The 21,933-nt window shown below is 40.5% G+C and overlaps 1 protein-coding gene across 1 annotated transcript in view; it reads left to right on the plus strand.

Moving 5' to 3' along the window:
* The window catches only part of Mettl8 (methyltransferase like 8), a 112,391-nt gene that overhangs the window by 78,379 nt on the left and 12,079 nt on the right, over positions 1–21,933 (plus strand). The window lies entirely within an intron of this gene.

The raw sequence follows: 21,933 nt of genomic DNA on the forward strand, positions 1-21,933 counted from the left end.
TATGATGTTACAGAAAAAGTATTGCCTAAGAGTCAGACAGGAAGTTATGGGTCCTAGTTCCGACTGATCTGCTTAGCTACTTTCCACTTGGCTCTGAGTGCTTAGTCTTGTCATACTGCACACTGTACTTCATTTAATCCTCAAGCTCTCATGTAGCCATTTACCAGATGAGGACTGGTACTCAGATGTTTAGTCACTTGCCTGGGAAGACAGAGCGATTGAGCCAGAATGAGGACTCAGAATTGTCTGATTCCAAAACCTTTCCTCACATCACTGCATTTATAATTGATAGGCTCAGGTGCTGCTGGGGAAGGTGTTGGAAAAGAAGGAGCTCCTGACTGAAGCAGACAGCTATCACAATGGGTGGGAGTTGGGGTCAGACAACCTTCAAGATTACGGCTCATTCTAGATCATTTTGTGAAATAAGTAGGTTGCCCTTGTCTACAGTTAAAAATTGGAAGAGAAGGGAAGGAAAAGGAACTGAGAGGAATGACAAAGCAAAATGTTTTCAGCCAGTTCTTTTCAGCATTCTGCATATGTTCAGTTCTGCTCTTGCCCTACCCCACCCAACCCCCACCCCGGCATCGGCTTTGGACTTGGCAACCCTCCCAGCAGAGCACTCATCGCCTGTGTACTCCTCACTTACAGAAAAAGCCATTCTATACTATAAGGTGGGGGGAAAGCCCTTACAATGTCCTCAGAGGGATTCAGCTCTATGATCATTTAAAATATGTGAAGTCAGGAGGCATCAGTAATAAAACATGAGTGAAAACATCTTTATTTAAAACATTGTATGTACATTAATGCCACATTAATGCCAATTCAAGCATGAAATGTTGAGCATTTCTTGGAATATGGTTTGGGATTTGAGAGGCACAAAGGTACCTGCAAGATGTCTTTGGTGTAGTTATAAATATAAATAGAAGTAAAATAACAGTTGCATCTTCATGAATCTATATTGTGGCCTCAGAGCTACAGAGTAGATGCCAAAATTTGTCTTTCATTAACATATGCCTTAAATGACAGGGAAGAGGTGTTGAAGACAAAATTATTTTTTCCTATGAGTATGAGTCAGCAGTAAGAAGCAAGTAATAATAGTTCTGCGAGTGAGGGCCTACAGAGAGTAAGAAAAATAGCATGGAACAGAAAAAGCAAATGGACCTGCAGGGGGCCCAGGGGCTCAGAGCACAGCTCCCTTGAGTCCATCTCCCAGGGTCTGAGAGCACAGTGACCCTAACTCTGGCAAGTCAGGTTGGCATGAGATGGATGGAGCACATTAAAACCTCCAGATGGTCAAAGAGACCCCACCCTGAAGCTTGTCAGAGGCAAGCTCTGAGGTACCATTACTTGGCTAAGAGCTTACAACAGCTTTTGATTCTCCAGTGCCTGTGATTTCACAACCACTTAACCTTTAGTAAGGAACATCTAGAAGCAGGTGAATGAATAAATAAATGTTAACATTACATAAGACGGGGGGAAATCAATACTTCAGGAGCATGTTGACTTCAAGTAGTCACAAATACTGTCCAGGTAGCTGTGTCCTTGGCATCCCAGGGATTTGCGTCTTTAACTTTGATTTTCTCCAACAGGTAGGCTCTAAAAGTAGAGCCTGGGCTGCAGTGGGGAAAAAAATACGTTTCTATCAGATGTTACCTACGAAATAAAGTGAGCCATTAATTGCCTCCTGACCAGCCCCAAGCCTTATTTCTCTTACTTGGGGTGATGAGGTTTGAAGGCCAGGAAAAATAGGAATTCTGTTTTGCTTATAAAAATTATCCAGCAGTGTTCTCAACCCATTGCTCCTTTTAGTGACACTTTCTATTTCATCGCAGAAAAGGCTCAAATTAATTTTTTCCTCAGTTAATCTTCAAATATCAAGTGTTATTTGTTTCAGAAAACATTGAGAAGGGTGTTAGTCATCCTCTGAGTTTTTAGGCTTTTTATGGGAGAAAGGCACTAAAACTATGACTTCCTAAAATTAATGATAAGACATTGTTGAGTCAAATGCACCAGTGAGGGTTTATTTATTTATTTATTTTTAATGCTGGGTACTGAGCATAGGCAACACCATGCAATTGCTGCCTCATTTCCCTCAGCAGCTGCCTCCCAAGAGGACCATGTCTTCCTCCTGAGGCTGCCCTACTGAACAGAATGATCCCTCCCCATACATCTTTAGTTGCGCCCTGCTCCCTCAGGTGAGCAGAGACAGTGCCCCCTCAACCCCCAAGCAGCATTCGGAACTCACACTGCAAATCACCTGAGAGAAAATGGCTAAAATTGCCGGCATCACATGCTGCACTGAAGCAAAGAAAGAATTTCTGCCTCCAAAGATAATTGCTTCCCTCATTGCTCATGCTTCTTCCCCAGCCTTCGTTTATTTTAATGCATATATTCTACATTGACTTTCTAGAAGATACTTTACAAGTGTTTTTTTTAAAGCCAAATGAAAGATAAAATTCCAGAAAAGTATTTATCTACACATCCCTCCTTTGAATGTATTCTTAATCAACCGGTCTCTCTGAGTGTCTCTTCATTTGCAGCTTTGTTTCCTAATAGAACACTTGGGCTCTGGAGATTAGTGAGACAAAGCTTCATTATAACCATCCTTGTTTTACTCCATTTCTTATATGCTTTCCCTTCCTAACTCACTCTCCAGGTGCTTCTTTCTTTTGCCAAATAGTGCAAGGAAATACTTTTGCAGATCTTTTGTTTACTTTAGAAAAAAACATTGATCTAGGCTTTCCCATTCGGGAGTGCTGCTCATTTCCTGACTGGTCTTTAAAGTTTGGCTCAGCAGCAACTTGGGGATTTGTTTGCTACCCAGAGTGAAAGGAGCTGGGTGCCCAGCAGCCCCAGGCTAGATGGGATTAGGTTCTGCTCATTCTCTGAGTGAGCAATTGGGCATTTTCCTCAACATTTTTTCCCATTCCTCAGAGCTTTATGTACAGTCATTTCTCTTTGACTTTAAAATATATATATTTTTTTCTGACACGCAGTAATTGTACATAATTATGGGATATAGCTTTGACTCTCCCCCTTACCTCAGTGTGGATCAAACCCAGGGCCTCATGCTTACTAGGCAAGTACTCTACCACTCAGTTAACCCTCTGTCTATAGCTTTGGCTTTCTAAAGACATTTTAAGCCATGATGACAAAGGATCATGATTTCAAAGCCAACTAGAACTACTGAGCAAAACTCTGTTTCTAAATAAAAATTTTAAAAGGGCTGGGGGTGTGTCTAATGGTAGTGTTTGCCTCATATGTGCAAAGTCCTGGGTTCAGTCCCCAGTAATTAACACACACGCACACACACACACACACACACACACACACACACTTAAACACGTGCATTTTAATAGGGTGATTTATCCTCCAAATGCACACCAGCACTGATCATGTGCACAAGGAAATTCTCAGGAATACAGAACTACTTCCTTTGCTGTATGGCAGGCTACTTAACACATGTAGGATTTAACCTCCATTGCCAGTCACCTGGCCTTGTACGGGGGAACTGTAACATCAGAAACATTTGACTTGGGTTACCTCACTTTCCAGGTCTCAAGACTATTGAGCTAATGAATCCTTAGTAAAAACATGGTTGAATATTTTCTTATTTCATATCAGCTTTTTAAATCTTTGTGCTTCCTTCCTTTGACACATTTACATTGATTCTAGTTATGCAACTGTGTACTATAATTATGTTTACATGTGAATATAAATTACTCTTGCTTCATCCTACTTTGGGGAATTTATTCATAGTTTGTCATGAGGTCAGTAATTTTCCAAAAAGAAATAGCTAGAGCCCATACTTTTATATATTAATATGTGTTTTTTGTTTTATATTAAAAGATGTTTAAGCTAGGAAATTTAAATGATAAATAAATGAAAGTAGAAAATATCAATAAATCAGACATATTTCTACATCTAAGGTAGATATTAAGGACTTAATCTGTAATATATAGTATTATGGGCAATAAAATAGCATATTCAAGGGGGTATAGACAAAGATCTTAGCATAGACTGGACCCAATTGAAGAAGTATACCATAGTGCCCAGGTGACAAGGAACCAAGGGTCAGTCATTCCTCTCAAGCTCAGTCAGGCGCAATCAGTCACTACTAGGACAGGCTACCAGCAGAAGCGAGCAGCATACTGCCTAATGGAGAGTAACTAGTATTCACAGACAGATTAGCCAAGTACTGCCCCAGCGACCCAAAGAAAAATGCAAATTCAGGGAAGATTGTAGCAAAAGTGATTGTAACTAAGTCTCAGAGAATCCTAAGCTCAAATGCCCTGTACCTGAGCTTGGAAGAAGAACCTAAGAGCTCTTGAGCCATGAAAATAGGAAAGCTAAAGAGGCCTTGAATTTTTTTTCTGCTTATCTAAATGACAGATCTACCACAGACATGACTAGTAGGACATTTTGTTCTTGATGCTTAGAACCGCGGCTCACCTTTATCTGATTCCAGAGCCCTTGTATTTTTGTGTCTGTTTTCCATCATGATGTGTCACAGGCGTGAGTTTATTGATCTGTCATAAACCTGGAAAGATGGAACACAGCTTTAGATAAATGTACTCAGAGAGATATGGGAGGAAGGACTTACTGGCCAAGCAAGGTCATCCTCACTTCCCAGTGTGAAGGAGGGAAGTCTGGTTCCTGCTTTGCAGAAGGGAACATATTAGGTATCAGGTATAATAGGGTCATCAAGTGTTTCAATGTTTTCTGTCCTACTATAAGGAAATATAACTGATGATAAAACCAAAATAGCCCACTAGACAAGACTGCCATGTGGAATCACCATCATCTGATTAGGTTTAAGAGAGGCTTAGAAAATAATATCCCTGTTCCATGCTCAAGTTTTAAACCAGAGACACTAAGATGTCAACAAATGAAGAATAAAATGTCAGCTCAATTACTAATGAAGCTGATGCTGGAAAAAATAATTTGGGGTACAAGGAAACAGTTACCTTCCTAATATGGGACCCCAGAGGCAGGATCCATAGCCAGTCAACCTTCTGAAGCCTATTACAGAGAAACAGTGAAGGGCTGATTCATCTCCCACATTCACATATTAGATAAGTCAATCGAGTCTCCCAGAAATGAGGGCAAGACTATGAAGTCTTGTATCAGTTACTGTTCCTGCATATGGCAAGAAACAACAGACATGTGAATTACTCAAACCTTTCAAAAGTGCCAAGTACAGTATAGCCCACATAGCACAAGATGGAGTAGACTCTTTTTCCTTTGTCGCTTGCTGAATAGTCTGCTCAGAGAGATACACTATCAATGGCTCATAAGCATTTATGTATGTCTGTGGCAGCTCATCTGGGCTGTAAACATTTGCCTTGATGAATGGAATAGGCAGGGCACAGGCTGACACAGTACATGATTAGAGTACTACAAACAAAATGAATTTCCAAAGTTACAACCAGTGACTTATTCTGGGAACCCTACTACGCTTACATCTTTACTAGGCTGCTAAATAAACAGCCAGGAAGTCTTAACAACTCTGCCCAGCGCCATTTCCTCTCTGACTGTAAATGAATAGTTGGCTCTTAACCAGTTCTTCTCGAAGGTGAAGGATCAGCTAGTTGTTGCTTTTTGTTATCCAGTCTGTCACAGACTAATTTTTTTTTTCAAAGAACAGCAAAGATGATTAATTAGAAAAAATTTAAAAACAAAGATATACTGTAGTCCCTGCCATTTTACTTCATGGTCTCTTGACAGCCCCCCACCACCACCACCACACACATGCGTGCATGCTACAATCTCTCCCTGCTACTGTCTTGTCACCAGTGGGTAGCTGTGAAATACCAGGCTCTGTTCTAGGGGAAAGAGGGGATAAATAGCAAAAAAATAAAGGGACAAAGAGCAAAAAATAAAGATAGATGATGTACAAGCCCAAAACTTTTCATTAGATTCAACAGGTATAAAAATTACTTGGTTTCTGTTCTTTCCTAGTCAACAACACCAGTAATGACAATTCATTGACCAGAACACACCCACAATTTAAGCTGCTTTGTTCCAACTACAGAGATTAAACATCTGTTAGATCTTGGTGCTTTTCCTGCTTTGCCTATTGACCTCTTCTCACCTCAAGGTCTACAGTGCCAGGGCTTCTGCTCTTGACCTAGAAAATATTTGGTGCAGGTGTTTGGTTGCTAGTTCCCCTTTTAAAATTTTTGACTTTTTGTGAATATGAGAATGGTGCAAAATGGTTTCTGTGCTGACTCAAAATGGAAAGGGAGATGTTTTTTTTTTGTTGAAATCAAAATGTGTCTCTGTGTATACACATAGGAAGGGGTATGTGTTTCACCAAACAATACTTTAAATGTTGGGTTGATGCCAAACTCAGGGAGCATGGAGAACTTGGGGAAAGGCCAGAGACAGGTAAAAGATTATTAATAGTTTGGGCCATGATTAGAGGCTAAAGGAAATTGTTTATTTACCCTAAAAGGAAAGTATGCCAGAAAATGAGAATAATAGCCTCTGAAGTAGAAACAGGTTAAAAAAAAAAGTTATCAGAGAAGAGACATAGATTTCACTTTAGGTAGAAATTCAGGTGTCAAAAATAATGGTTGTGTAACCTTAAGACATTTAGTATCAAGGTCTTCAACTGTAAAATAGAAGTAATGTTTACCCATGGATTGTTACAAGAATTAAAAGCACATCAAATGCTAGGCATAATCCTGGTGGAGATGGGTATTTAATAACTGAATTTCATTTTACTGTTAATAGATTATTTTGTTTGTACAAAGGATGGTAGGGTGGTTGATTTTAGGTTTCAGCTTGACTGGGTGAAAGGTACCCATATAACTGGTAAAGCTTTATCTCTTGGTAGGGCTATGACATATGTATTGGTGGGGTAAGCTGAACAGATTGGCCCTCAGTATTGATCGGCAACATCCACAGCTGGGAGCTCAGACAGAGCAATGGCCAAGGAGAGGCCAATTCTCTGTCTCTTAGAGCTAGGATCCCAGTTTCCTGATAAAATCTTGTGTGGACTGGGGATTTGGCTTAGTGGTTCCACTGACTGCTTCACAAGTGCAAGGGCCCGAATTTGATCCCCAGTACCAAAACAAACAAACAAACAAACAAAACCAAAACCCTATGTGTGTGTGGGCGGGGGGTGGGTATCTGTCTCTCTGGTGAACCCTAATGCAGATGGTGATTATCTTACTTTTTTGTCACTGGGACAAGTACCCCACACCTATGGCTTAAAAGAGGAAACATTTATTTTAGCTCCTGGTTTGTTGAGGTTTCACCCACAATTGGCTGACTCCAAGGCAGGGTAGCAATGGCAGAGGGGCCTGGCAGAGGAGGCTTGCAGGAAGCAAAGAGCAGTTGAGGAGGGAGGGAGAGAGGGAGGAAGGTAGAACTTGCCAGGCCAAACCCCAGTGACCCACCTCCTCCTACCAGGCTTTACCTCCAAAATTGCATTTAGCTATAAACATATCCATGACCCCATCACCTCCCCAAAGCCCCACCTATGAGTGCACGAGGCTTTAGAGGGACATCCGGATATAAACCCTAACAGTCATCAAGTCTGTCTCCTTTGAGCAGAGGAGAAGTGGACTCTTTTTATAGGATAAATTTAAATTAGCCATAAAAACTTCCTTACTGTAAACAGTTTTCTTATTTCAGAAAGTCACTTCTGTTTCCCTGGTCTGTATTCAATTCGGGTCAGTAAACATTTAATAAGCACCTATCGTGTCAGAAATTCTAGACACTGAGAAGGTAGAAATGAATGTGACTTGACCCTGCTCTGTAGATGCCTGCAGTTCAGGATGGATGCCCATTTGTCAAAGATACAGCAAGCACCTCCTACTTAAATCTTTGGCTCCATCAGGCTAACAGCATTTGACCACAGTAGTTTAGCCAACTCCATTGTGTCAATAGCATCTTCTTTTTGAGACCCTTTTGAGGGCCCTCCAAGAAGAAATCTAATCAGGTGCTACTCAGAAAATGTCGAACAAAGCATGTGAAACAAGTCTTCAAGGTTTAGCTCCTGTACCACCTACTCCGCAGCATCCCTGGTCACTGTTAATAGTGCTCCCCATGCCTTCATGCACATCATCTCCTGCCGTAGCACTTAGGGCTTTCGCAGATAGCATCCTGCAGGACTCTGCAGTGTCAGCACAGTCCATCCAACTTGTCACAGTGAGGTGACGCCTGGGCTAAGTTGAAGAGCTCTGCAAGACTACTTACTACCAGGAGGCACAGATTGCTTCAGAGCCTCACCCTCCTACCATTCACCTAGTCAGTGATGACAAACCATTTAGCGCTTTCAGTGATAAAACAGAATGCTTTGTCACCTGTGCCATAGATTCACCACCACCACTGCCTTACATGGTCATCCAAACATAGGACTTAATCTGACTCACCTGCTGCCACAGTTTCACCTGATCCACACATAAATGCAAAATCAAGCCCTTATAGAGTCCAGAAATAAACCTTTGCATATATAGTCAGTTAATTTTTATGTGTGTCTACTCCATTCAACAATGGAAGGACAGTCTTTTCAATAAAGGTTGTTGGGAAATTGAATATCTACATGCAAAAGAATAAAGTTGGACCCTTATACCAGATACAAAACTTCAATCAAAATGATTAAAGCTGGGCATGGTGGCACATGTCTGTAATCCTAGCACTTTGAAAACAGAGACAGGAAGATCACTCAAGTTTGAGTTCAGCCTGGACTACATAGTGAGTAAAGACACTGTGCAAAAAAGGGGAAGGATTAATGGTAATCCTAGTATTCACGAGGCTGAGGCAAGAGGATCACCATGAGTTCAAGGCCAGTCTGAGGTACACGGTGGGTTCAAGGCCAACCTGAGCTACATAGTAAGACCCTGTCTCAAACAAACAAAATTGGTTTGCAGACTGTGGCATCAGCATTACAGGATAAATTGTTCACTATTCAAAATCTCAGGCCAAACTGGACCTAACAAATCAGGATCTTCACTTTAATAAGATCCCCCAGATAATTCCTGTTTATATTTAGGTTAAAATTGTTGTAAAAAGCCTTTAACTGCTCCTTTTGGAACAATAGGTCTCTACCTTGGTTGTTTATAGAAGCACAAGGGAAACTTCTAAAACCTACTGGTTCCTGGGCTGTACTTCCTTCATCTGTCTAGGGTGATGGGGTTAAGCATTCCCGTTTGTTGTTCTCTGGAAGACTTTGAAGTTTAGTTGGGGTTGAGAACCACTGAGTTGTGACTTAAAGGAAAATGTAACAGAATGCTGTGGATTATGAACTGGCTTCTGTGAGAAGTAGAATAAGATTATGAAATCAGAGTAGGTCTTAACCTAAGTATGTAACTAGTAATGTGAAAGTAGTTTGCACACAGAAGCCATTTCTCCCCTAAGAGTCTTCCTCTATAGTCCCTATTTTTCTTTTCCTTTCAATTCATTTAGCCCTAGGTGATCTCAGCAGCCTTCTTAACCTGTACTCCGAGGTGCCAGGCCCTCTCACCAAGCCCAGTGAGAAGGTCGTGCTCCTGCCAGTGCCCAAAGCCGGTGCTGCTGCTGCTGCTGTTGCAAAGGCCAGGTGCAGAGCACTGGGGGCAGCAGTCACCGCTAGCACTTTGCCTGCTGGTGCTGTTAGGTCGATGCCTCCAGAGACTCCCTGGGTTGAAGCCACCTACCCAGTCCCAGTAGGAAGCACAGAATACATTTCCAGACCCCTTGTAAAGTAGCTTGGTGGCCATGACCCACCCCCAGCGTGAAGCAACTTTGGCATTTCTGCCAAACTGCAACTTCCACAATTTCTTCAGCCTCTTCTCACATTTTTTTTGTTTTGTTTGTTTCTTTGTTTTTGATTTTTTTTTTTTCATTTTCATGTGTCCTTCCTGGAGCCTGACCAGAATCTGCCATGATCTCAGTAAATTAAAGGGTAGGGGTAGAGAGCCTCACCTGCTACGTGGAACTTACTTCTGAAGACACGCTTTTCTTCTTGAGGTCACAGTTGGGTAGGAGAGGAGCTCTCTGCAAAGCTGTTTAAACATGCGTAGATTAACTCATATTCTTCATTTCTATCCCAGTAACTGTTTTTAAGAAGTTGAAATAGAGTTTTGAGTCAGTTGGTATTAGAAAGCCTTTTTAAAAAAATGTTCACAGGTGAAATCCAATTTAATCGATACATCAAATCTTAATTGAATTCCTGCTGTTTCCATCACTGGAAAAATGACTAACAGCTTTCTCATTGTTATTGAAATATTCATCTTCTTTATAAATATTTTGACATTTCTTGAAATGCCAAAAATATGCATGATGTGTAGTATATTTTCAGGGATTGGACAGGGCTCTTGTTCTGGCATAGAGCTTATTTCAGGTGGGGAAAGAAGGTAGTTGATGCAGCAGATAAGAAAGTAGGATTAAGCCAGTGTAATCACTTTTATCAATGTGGTATATTTCAAGATAGGTCCTAACAACCTAATTCCTCTACAGGAAATGTACCCTAAATGACTGAGAGTCACTTTTGGAGTTGTAAGTTCTGGCTCCTAATTAAACATGTGTCTTTGAGGAAGTCAGTCTGTTTCTGCCTCAGAATATTTATCTGTAAAATCAGAACATTGCACCAAGAGTCTAGTAGTTTCTTGGAGCTCTGAAAGTCAGTTATTCTATGAATTCTCAGCAAAATTATGAATTACCCAAGAGCAGAAACAGCATCTTCTATTTTTTTCCCAATTCCTGATTTTGCCATCATGTGAAAAACAACAAAAATAAAGATAATTAAAAATAGGGAAGAAATGGATTTAGAATTATGCTATCTGACATCTCAAGTTTTCATATTGCATCCCATTCTAGTCCTTGAACATATGTATACGTGTTACATAGTTATGGTCATAAATTAGGTAACATTTTATATTTGGCTTACTTGACTTAACATTATGACTTTTTTATATAACCATTATCTCTCATAATAGTGGTTTCAATAGTTACATGGTCTCTTTCACTGATGTACCATGTTTACTTACACATTTCCCTATGCTTGGAACATTAGATTGCTTTCAATATTGAATAGCATAAAATGTAGCAAATTTTTATTCATATGGCTCCTTTTCAAAAATAACTTTTTTTCTTTTGGCTTTTTTTGAGACAGGGTCTCACTATGTAGTTGAGACTGAACTGGAACTCACTATGTAGCCCAGGTTGGTCTAGAACTCGCAGCAATCCTCCTGCCTCAGCCTCCCAAGTACTGGGATTATAGGCGTGCACCACCACGCCCAGTTTAAAATAATTTTTAAAGAATACATTTCTAGGAATGTGGTCACTGAGTTAAAGGAGCCTCTGTACCATTATTTATAAGTATTAACAAAATAGTATAAAAACTCACATTGATCAACGTTGTTGTTACCATATCTGGGAGTAACAGTTTAAACCTCCCTAAAGGTGTACTACGAAATGATACTTAGTGTTTTAATTTGCATTTCTTTGATTACTGGAAGTCTTGAATATTTTTCCATTCAAGATTGTGTCTTATGTGAATTGTCTAGTTGTGCCTTTTCCATTATTTTGTCTGTGAAACCCTGGATGAGTCACTTAACCTCTCTGTGGCTCATTGTTCTCATCTGTAAACAAGATAAAAATAGTTCCTGACTTGTTTCAAAAGGATCAAATGGATTTCTTGATGTAAAGCATGTACAATATTGTCTAATGTATGGAGAATTTTAAAACTTGTTAGGAGTAGCATTAAGGTATTAATGCCTTTCATTACAGTGTATAATTTCCTCTAACACTTGTATAAATGCATAAATGTCTTTGATTAGCTTTTAAGAGAATTTTTCATGCAATATCTATGTGGCTTTTTTAGTCTCCTGGATTTGTAGAAATATCTTTCTCAGTGTGTTGTTTTAATTTTTGAATTAGTTTTGCCTGTATATATATTCATGCATGTTACAAGCACGTGAGTATATATTTTTCTCACAAGTACAAAAACATGTTGTCTGTACAAAAAGGGCAGCTTGTAAAAATGTTACTGCCTGACTGTGGTCAGGATGGCACACACCCAGCTCTGTTTGACCCAAGAACTGTTTGACCAAGTCATTTAGAAAAAATAAACAAAACAAGGCAAAATTAAACCATATACACACATAAAACTCAAATGCCAACACACACACACACACACACACACACACACACACACACACACACAAAGAAAATCCTGGATATATCAAGTCAAAGATATGAGGGAAATTGTAAACCATAGGAATTTCTCTTTAAGAGTAACTGATTCTTTTTAGACAAATCTAACTTTTGCCAAGTGCAGAAAAAACAAAAAGGTAGCAGCAGTAAATTGCCTTTGAGAGTAACAACCTCTTAGAGTCCACAGTCTCCTGGATTGGGAAGGTCTTTAGGGAAGAAATGAAGCACAACTCCAAATGGCAAAGCTAGCAGCGTTCAAGGCCAATCATGTATACAGCGAGTGAATTGAAAGAAAAGGATTAAAAGCAATAAAAAATAATAACATGAGTAATGGGAAGAACTGATGAAGCCCGCAGCCCAGATGAGGATTGGAAACTATTTAAACCGGATAATACAGTATGTGTTTTGGCTCTGAGAAAACAGAAGTTGAACTTTTGAGTGGTAATCAAGGACTTGGTCTCACAGTATTTGCAAATAGTGCTGGTATGGAGAACAGATGCTGACATTATTGCCAATGGGAATCGCAACATGATAGTTGGAGTGAGAGACTGAAAGAAACCACAGGGAATTTTTGTGGAAAGCTTGGCATTGAAAATGATTTATGGTTGATTTAAGAAGGAGACAAGGAAAATAAGGCTACAGTGTATACCATCTGACTGCTTCAGACAAAGGATGTAAACAGTTAGCCACAGCTCTCCAACCTTCTGGAAATCAGAATTCTGCTCGTACAGAAAGGCGCCAGAATGTTTGTCTGAATTAAGTGCGTACTTCTACCATCTAAGAATAGTTATCCTCCTTTCCTCTTCCATCACTGCTTGTGTATCCTTAAACATCCTTGCCAACTATTAAGTGTGATGGAGTCACCCAAAGAGATTTGCAGAGAACTTGATTACTTCCTAAAGAGGATCAGAGGAATCTCACATGCAGCCCTAGGCTCAGGTGGGCAGCTCTGTTTTGGTATTATTTTATGTGTGTAGTACTTTCATGTGAGAAAACTGAAGTTTGGAGTTTTCATAAAACTCAGGTGAGTCCTCCAGAAATACTTGGTGAAGTAAATGAGAAAGTTGGGACAGGAAAGATGTGACTATTCCTTTTGGGGGGTCATGTGAGTAAATCCTTCCTTCAAAGCTGAGGGAATGAGCAGTAGGATTTTTGAGTTAAAGAGACAGGATGTTGATGTTGGTCCTTAAATTTTCAGGACCACGAGAAAAGTTAGGCTAATATAAGGGGCGGGGCGGGGATGAGCAACCATAGGCTTTAATGCCTGGCCAATCAAGGTGCATAATGAATAGCAAAGAAAAGAGACAAGATGAGGAAAACAACGCTGGGCTTTGTGCCCAGGAACCTGAGCCAACTAAGCCAATCAGTGGCCAGAGTTATGTTGTCTTAACATATCCTGGTTTTTTTAACATGTCTGCTTATAGGCATTCTCCCACAAAATTGAATGTCACCACCATGTTCCTCCTTGTTTGCTAGTTGAGTTTCCTTCAAAGACTTTTCCTCACGGAGGCTGTGCTAAGATTACAGAGATCAATCTACACCTAGGCCAGAATAACGGGCAGCACTGAGTACCTGCAGTGGGCAGGGTGCCCATCTCAGTTACAGTCTGTACTTGGAGAGAGCTGGTTTGGCTGCTCACATAGCTGGGGAAGAGGGGAAGCTGAGGGATCTATCAGCATGCATTATCCTCTCCATGCTCTTGTTTTCTTGGTAGAATCCTTTGGCACTCAGATGTTACCCATTATTTCCTCCCTCTAAACCACTGGTGGAAACAGCTCCATTCCCATAGCGTCTTGTGCACAGCACTAATTTTGCATTTGCTCTACTGTTTTTAATGCTTTGCTTATTCACCTTTCCTACTTAACTACCAACTCCATGACAGTGTGGAAAGTATCTTTAAGGTCTGCATCTCCAGCCCTAACAGAGTACCTGAACTTGCTCTGTCTTATATGGTAGCCACCAGCTACATGTGGCTTCTGGGCACTGGAAAGGTGATTAATCTGATGTGTGAGTAAGATACACATTAGATTTTGACAATCTCATGTGAATAAGAAAATGTAAAATATTTGTAAATTTTATAATGCTGGCACATTAAATAATATTTTTGGATGAATCGTATCTTTAAAACTTATAGTTAATTGTATCTCTCTTTTTTTGCATGACTACAAGAAAGTTTATAATTGTATATATGATTCCTGTTATACTTTATTGGATAGCCCTGGTCTAGAACACAGTAGAAACTTGTTTGAATCAGAGTATCAGCAGGAAAAAGAAAGCACACTCAATTTGGATTTGGAAGATTTATGAAGGAAGGGACAATTCACAGAAGTGTGGACAAGCTTAAGGGGATCCATGAAGGCTGCAGAAGCACCAAGAATTGCTGACGAGGGGAGCATTACCACTCAAGCATAGACGGGCAGGGAGGAGGTGATGTTACAAGTGCTGGTGGGCGCTGAGGTTGCATTAGAGTGTCCCCCTGCAGGATCCTCAGCCCACCAGTCCACGCTCTGCCAAACCATGGGTCCAAAGCAATGAGACGATCTGCCCTTGCTCTCTTGCCTTGTTCCTCATGGCTGTAGGGAACTGAATGGCAGGGGACAAACTGATCCTGATTGACGGAGTCCTTAGGGGTCATCTCTCACCTTCGGGGCATTAAGAAGTGCCAGAAAGGGCACAGAGTAGATGACAGAAAGACAGATGGTGAAGAGTAAGGGACAGGGCTCAAAATATTTGTTGAATGAATGAATAAAATGAAACCAGCCAGTGGGGAGAATGCAATCCTCATGGTAAGCTCATTTTTTCCTCATCTGGGGTCTTTCTGCAGCACTGCTTTTTACACTTCTGTGAAGTTTAGTGACATTATGTTAGGGGTTTTACAGACATTTCTTCCTGTGTTTTAATATGTATATTTCTAACTATTTAAAACAACTACAGGCCAGGGCTTGTGGCACATGCCTGTAATCTCAGCACTTGGGAGGCTGAGGCAGGAGGATGCTACAAGTTTGACACTTGCCTGGGCTACATAGTGAGTTTAAGGTCATCCTGGACTATATAACAAGACCTTACTAAAAAAAAAGAAAGAAAGGACTCAAAGCACTATTATAACACAACATGCACACCCACATGTGTTATATATCAAGATGTTTGACACATGAAAACAAATCACACATCAATTTGTGTTGCCAGATAAATTTGGATTGGTGCAAGCCTAAAAATAAGAGTTCTTTTTGCTTCTTCTATACTCTGAGCATTTTAAATATGTCATTAATTAGGAAGTATAGATTTGATTAATCTTTTTTAAAAATTCAGGTCTTCAAGGGTCCATATCTATAAATGTTTATGTATTAGTATTCACTGTAGCATGTGTGCTAGCTCAATGAAATGCCCAGCAAGGTTCAGGCATCTGCCTTTGGCCCCTGTACTCATTTTGCATGTTATATCAGTTTATATCCTATCTACATAAACATGTTATATTCACATTAAGGGCTTCTGCCATGCCAAGTATTGTTAGGAATTTGATATGAAATGTACTCCTGACCATGAAGGTTATTTCTTCAGTTCTTGACAAGGTTGGGATTAAAATGTTCCTCAGTGCTGGGCATGGTGGTGCATGTTTGTAATCCCATCTACTCAGGAGGCCGAGGCAGGAGAATCACAAGTTAGAGGCCAGCCCGAACAATTTAGCGAGACCCTTCTCAAAATTAAATAAAATACATGGCTGGGCATGTATCTCTGTGATAAGAGCGCTTGCCTAGAATGCACCAGACCCTGAGCTCAATCGCCAGTACTGCCAAATTTTTTGGTCCTTTTCATGCTTCTGTTCTTTAGCTCTCAGCTCCAATATTTCCTCCTCGGGAAAGGCTCCCTGACCAACTAATATATTAGCTTCCTCTCGTTATTCTTTCTTTCAACCTTATTTTATTGCCTTCGTAGCATTAATTTCAATTTGTAACTTTTTGCTTAATTGTCTACTGGTTTTCATCTTTCCAAAGCTAACAAGAATTTGAATTTCAAAAGCATAGGAACTGGGGGCTGGGGATTTAGCTCAGTGATGCCACCACCTGCCTCTCAAGGGCAAGGTCCTGAGTTCGATCCCGGTCCCAAAACCAAAACAAAAAAAACCATAGGAACTGGGTCTGTACTTAGCATGGGTGAGCACTATTTTAAGAGCTTTAGCCATATGAGTTCAGCTATCACCATAACTTATGAGAGTCTCTCACTTCCCTTTGAAAGATGTGGATAGTGAGATGGAGAGAGGTTAAGAGACAGGGTCTGAGTCAGAGAGATATAAAAGGGGAGAGCCAGGATTCAAACCCAGTAATGGGCAGGGGAGTGTAGCATCATATTTAATAGCAACAGCTTCAGATTCCAGTCCCAAAATGCTAACAAGAATACTGGATAACATGCATTAGAAGCTTTCCATGGTGCCGGGTTTTATGTGTGTTTTGCTCTTACAGTAACCTTATAAGATAGTTGCTACTAGCAGCTCCATTTTACAAGTGAGGAAATTGAGACCCAGGGAAACGAAACACTTTTCCAAAGAGCATCCTGCCAAAAAAAAAAAAAAAAAAAAAAAAAAAAAATGGCAACAGGGTAATTCGAACCTAACCTCCTAACCAGGGTGCTCTCTCACCTGCCTGGAATCCTGCTTATGTGTGTGTCATCCCTTCCCAATTCTGAGACCACGTGTGGGCAGACATGTATCCTTCATCCGCAGTGGAAAGAATATGCAGAGTCGCCAGGAAACCTCTGCCTGCTTTCTGCTCTGTGCCCTCTCATTCTCTCGAACCAGTGTTTACCTCAGGCTTCTCAAATCGAGGCATTTAGCGCTGTCATTTTCCTGCAGAAAATCTAGGAAACACAAATGTGGAAATTAAATGATGTACTTCTAACCAACCAAGGGGTCAAAGAAATCAAAAGAGAAGCCATGCTTTGACATGAGTGAAAATGATAAAGACTCAGTGTTTCCAGACTCATGGGATATAGTCAAAGCCCCAGATGTGCAGAACACATGTACATAACATTTCTATCCTCACCTTCACTTGATTGACTTTTTAAAAAAAATCTATTCAAGCAACACTTATTGAAGGCCAACTCTGGGCCCGACAGCGTGCTGAGGTTGGGAGACACATGACTAGAAGATGACCCTAGCCCACTACTGATTAGTGAGGCAGATGGAGCACATAAAGTTGTGATCATACCAACTGGCTAAGGATTTGGTCAGGATTCTAGTCTTCCTGTTATCTCCTTTTGTCTGTGCCCTTGCTCACCTTCAGCTTTCTTATTCCCTAGAAGATTTAATTTTCTAGCTACCTTGTGCCATTATTATTATCATTAATTATTATTTATACAGCCAATCCCAGATGATCTCTTTTGTAATTTTCGGGGTTGTAAACTTACCCTAAGGAAAGCTGAAGTAGACAGTCATTAACTCTGCACCACTCCCTATTCCTGTACTTTCCACAGAGTTTAGGATTTCTTCCCAAGCCACATAGGAATGGGTTTTTCCCCTCAAGTCTCTGCTCCACCTCCACTGGCACAAATGCTACAAAGGGATATCTTTTGATGGTTTCCTACTGTCCTAGGATTATGAAACTTACCCTAAGGAAAGCTGAAGTAGACAGTCATTAACTCTGCACCACTCCCTATTCCTGTACTTTCCACAGAGTTTAGGATTTCTTCCCAAGCCACATAGGAATGGGTTTTTCCCCTCAAGTCTCTGCTCCACCTCCACTGGCACAAATGCTACAAAGGGATATCTTTTGATGGTTTCCTACTGTCCTAGGATTATGGAATATTATTTTTAAATCTTTCTTGGAATTTTTGTATCCAAATTTATATCCCCAGTTCTTAGTATAAGGCCTGGCATATAATAGCCAATAAAAGCATGTGAAAATAAATCCAAAGTGAAAGGGGGGGGGACCAGCGTGTCATTTTTGCATGAACAATCTTGTTATATTTCCATTTAGAGGTTTATGTGTGTTTTGCCCCTGCATTGCATGGTCCGTAAAAATAAGGGGAATAGGGGCTGGGGATTTAGTTCAGTGGTGCCACCACCTGCCTTGCAATCGCAAGGACCTGAGTTCGAACCGCGGTACCCAAAAAAAAAAAAAAAAAAGAGGGGAGTAGACTTTGTTCTTCTTTGTATATCTTTTGCTCTTGGCCTAAACACATACTACAGAATGAAATCTTAATCTATATTTGTCAAATAAGAATGAATAAATACTAATGCCCAGTAAACCTTTGGTTGGTGTGGTAGAGGATTTATATTAATGTTATCCTAAAAAGATATAAAGTTATCTTAAACATTTTTCTGGAACAACATATAAATAACTTAGGTAAATACACTATAGATATTATTAGAAGGATGTCATGGAGGTAAATAAACCACATTACTGTACCGCAGGCCCAGGGACCCTATCTCTTACAATGGGCATCCCTGTTGTTTTATTCTCATGGAGAGAAAGTGGAGCCGGACTTTGGAGATGATTTTCGAACGTGTAATGGGAACGCGGTGGTGTGAACATGTGGTTGTGGGGTTGCCGTTTCCTTCCAAACGCTTGACAAATACTTTTATAATTCCATTCTACTGCCATTGCCTCTGTGCTTTCTTCTCATTTCACATTTAAATTCTATAAACCGTCCAGCGAATGTGGCCATGCATAATAAGTGAACCCAGATCTGATTCTAAATGGAAGCCAGAGCCAGTGTCCAGACGCTAGGAAAGCATAATTATCCCAGGAGCAGAGTTTTTGTTTTCTGGGAGGGCTTTTATCAGTGTCTGTGGAGCCCCAGATGTACCTTTCAACGTTAGACATGGAAAAAGATTTATGAAACATTTCTCCTCTTCCCTGGGGGGGAAAAATCTTCTCTTTTGCAAAAAGACTTAGTGTGTGAGTACATCCCAACCCTTAAGGGAAAGGAAGAAAATTATATCAAAAATCTATGCATGCTAAAATAATACTCCAAATGGGAATGATTGATTCTTTCCATATGTTCTTATCCTATTTCAATTTAAATTAATTTTGCAGGAGTCATTAACCATCTCTGCAAAATTTGCTGGATTTCCTCCTAATGCTGCCTTTGGCACACCTGCAGCCAGTACGTGTCTACGGTAATCTGTATGAACCAAAATTAATTTCAGTGAGAAAGCAAAATGGTTCTCAAGAGTCCTCCTTCATATGTCTGGTTAGCATTCACCAGGGGCAGTAAACACAGCTCGACAAGGGTGACAGAAATGTTTCAAGGGATCTCTTCCAAGTTTTCTTACTATCTTTTTTTTTTTTTAATTTGCAGGTGCAAAAATTCCACTTGTAATTCTTTAATTACAAGGGCAATGGGTGCCTTGGGGTCTCAGAATTCAGGACAAGTGGCCAGCTGGGATACAATATTCTGCTTGCAAGTCATGGCAGGTGCAGAAGGAGGGCAAGCGGTTACAAGTTTGGCTCGCTCTCTTTTTCTTTCTTTTTGTGCTTCCTTTTCCTCTTCTAGATGGGTGTACAATTACATGAGCTGAATTAGTTATCTCCCCAAGCTGTGCAGTGTACATCCAGGAAAAGGACTTGATTACTCAACCCATGTTTCCAGGAGCCTTATTTGGGTACTTTTGTGCAGCAGAAGAAAAAGTGCTGAGTGTACCCTCTATTTGTTTTGTGATTTGCCTGCTGGGCACATTACTTGCTATCACTCTGCTTTCAGTAGACGGTCTTTCCACTGAGGCTGGAGAATGTCTATATTTAGAAAACAATGTGGAATGTATAAGATGGGAAAATTAGTGGAAAGCAAAAGTGCACCAAAGAGGAGAAGAGGGCAAGAAACAATCGTGGATCCCCTTTAATGACGGGAGCCGCACCTGATTTCTTCCTTACCTTGTTAGGCATTGCACTGTGCAATGTGGAGTTGTTAAATGGAGAGATGAGGAAAGGAACAATAGCCAAGGAAAACAATTCCAGTGTGTGGTGAGGTTCAGAGTGAGTTTCCCTGGGGCATACTCCAGGCCTAGGGTGAGGGTGCAGGAAGGCACAGATGGATCTGTCAGCCGGAAGAGGCATATCCATGTGACTCCTGTGGCCACACTTAGTCTCCTTTGTTGTGACTTTGTCAGCAGGTTGGCTGCAGATGAGGTCAATGATTTCTTTCCAGATCAGGAGTGGTTTGATAGCTTTTCTGCAAACTATTGCTGGAAATGTATAACTGGGGAGCCCAAGCTAGGTGTAACTAGAACTGACTATGCTTTATCTTCACTCAGAGCTTCATACCTTCAAAAGATTCAGTATAAAATACTCAGATATTAGAAAAGAAAAAAAGTGTGGGGGGTGGTCTGGGCCTGGTAACCCAGGCTTATAATGTAGAACTCTTGGAAGCTGAGGCAGGAAGAAGTTTGAACCCAGCCTCAACAACTTAGTGACTTAGCAAAACCCTGTCTCAAAATTTAAAAATGGGATAGATGTGTAAATCAGTGTAAGCACCCTGTGTTCAAGTAGCAGTACTGGAAAAAAAAGGGGGGGATATGAAAAAGGAAGGATACAGAGCTTGAAAGCAATTGAAGAATATTTGAGATGGTCTAGAACCTTAGCTTCTGTAGCTATAAGTATTTCACTGTGCATTATTTCAAACAGTAGGACTATTTGTAGGCTTGTGATAGGTTTGGTCGTTTTTGCAAGGTCTCTAATGCTCTATGGAATATTGTAAACTTTTATTTATTTGTGTATGTATATATTTACTTATTTTATGGTATATCTAGCATAGGCACACACCCAATGCAATACTTAATAAATAAATAACTGAGGTCCTGTAGCTACCAACTTATAGTAACAATCAGCTATGCAGAGCCATTCTCTTCTGTATTAAAAATAAAATTTAAAAAGGAAGAAAAAGGTCTATTTGGCAAAAAAAAAAAAAAAGTCTGGATAGCCCTAAGATGTTGACTTTTTTTTTTTTTTTTTTTTTTTTGGTACCAGGGATCGAACTCAGGCACTTGTGCTTGCAAGGCAGGCTGCAGAACTACTGAGCCAAATTCCCGGAACCCTAAGATGTTGAATAGAACACACATTTCTTCCTTACAAAGCTCAAGGCCAGGCTGGACATGGTATTCACACCTGTTTTCCCACTACAAAAATGGCCAATGCAGGAGAATAATGAGTTCCAGCTAAGCTTGAGCAATGGTAAAACCCCTTCTCAAGAGAAAAAGTTCAAGACTGGTGTCTTAGTTACTTTTCTCACTGCTGAGACAAAATACCTGACATCCAAAGTTAAAAGAAGAAAGGTTTATTTTGACTCACAGTTTGCAGAGGTTTTAGTTCGTGGCTGGCTGGCTCTAAAACAGGTTGGCGTGGCAGAGGAGCACACAGAGGAAAAACAGCTCATTGTGGGAAGAAGGCAAAAGACAGCAGGGCAGCAAGCAGTGAAGTAGCGAAGTGGTAAGAGATGATAACAGCTCTTTTTCTGTCCCTTATATTCTGTCCAGTCTACATACCCTTAGGGGAGAAGCATTCACATCAGAGTGGGCCTTCCCATTATCTGCACTCAGAAGTATACCAAACCAATCTGTGGACTAAGTAATCACACACCCTTGACTACAGCATCACACAATTAATCCCAGCATCATACATCCAATACAGCCACCTCTGAAAAGCCCTTCCTGTGACCAAATTATTCTTTGAGTGGACATCTAGACACAAGCCATAACAACTGGTAACTATTTCAAGTGGTATTACTAGAAGAAATACAACTGTGTGATGATTATCTCTTTTCAGGTTGCAGTTGCCTAGTCTCAGAAGTAGCGCA

The sequence above is a fragment of the Fukomys damarensis genome, unplaced genomic scaffold (genome assembly GCF_012274545.1).
Source record: "Fukomys damarensis isolate Sample0158 unplaced genomic scaffold, DMR_v1.0_HiC HiC_scaffold_26, whole genome shotgun sequence".
Lineage (NCBI taxonomy): Eukaryota > Metazoa > Chordata > Mammalia > Rodentia > Bathyergidae > Fukomys > Fukomys damarensis.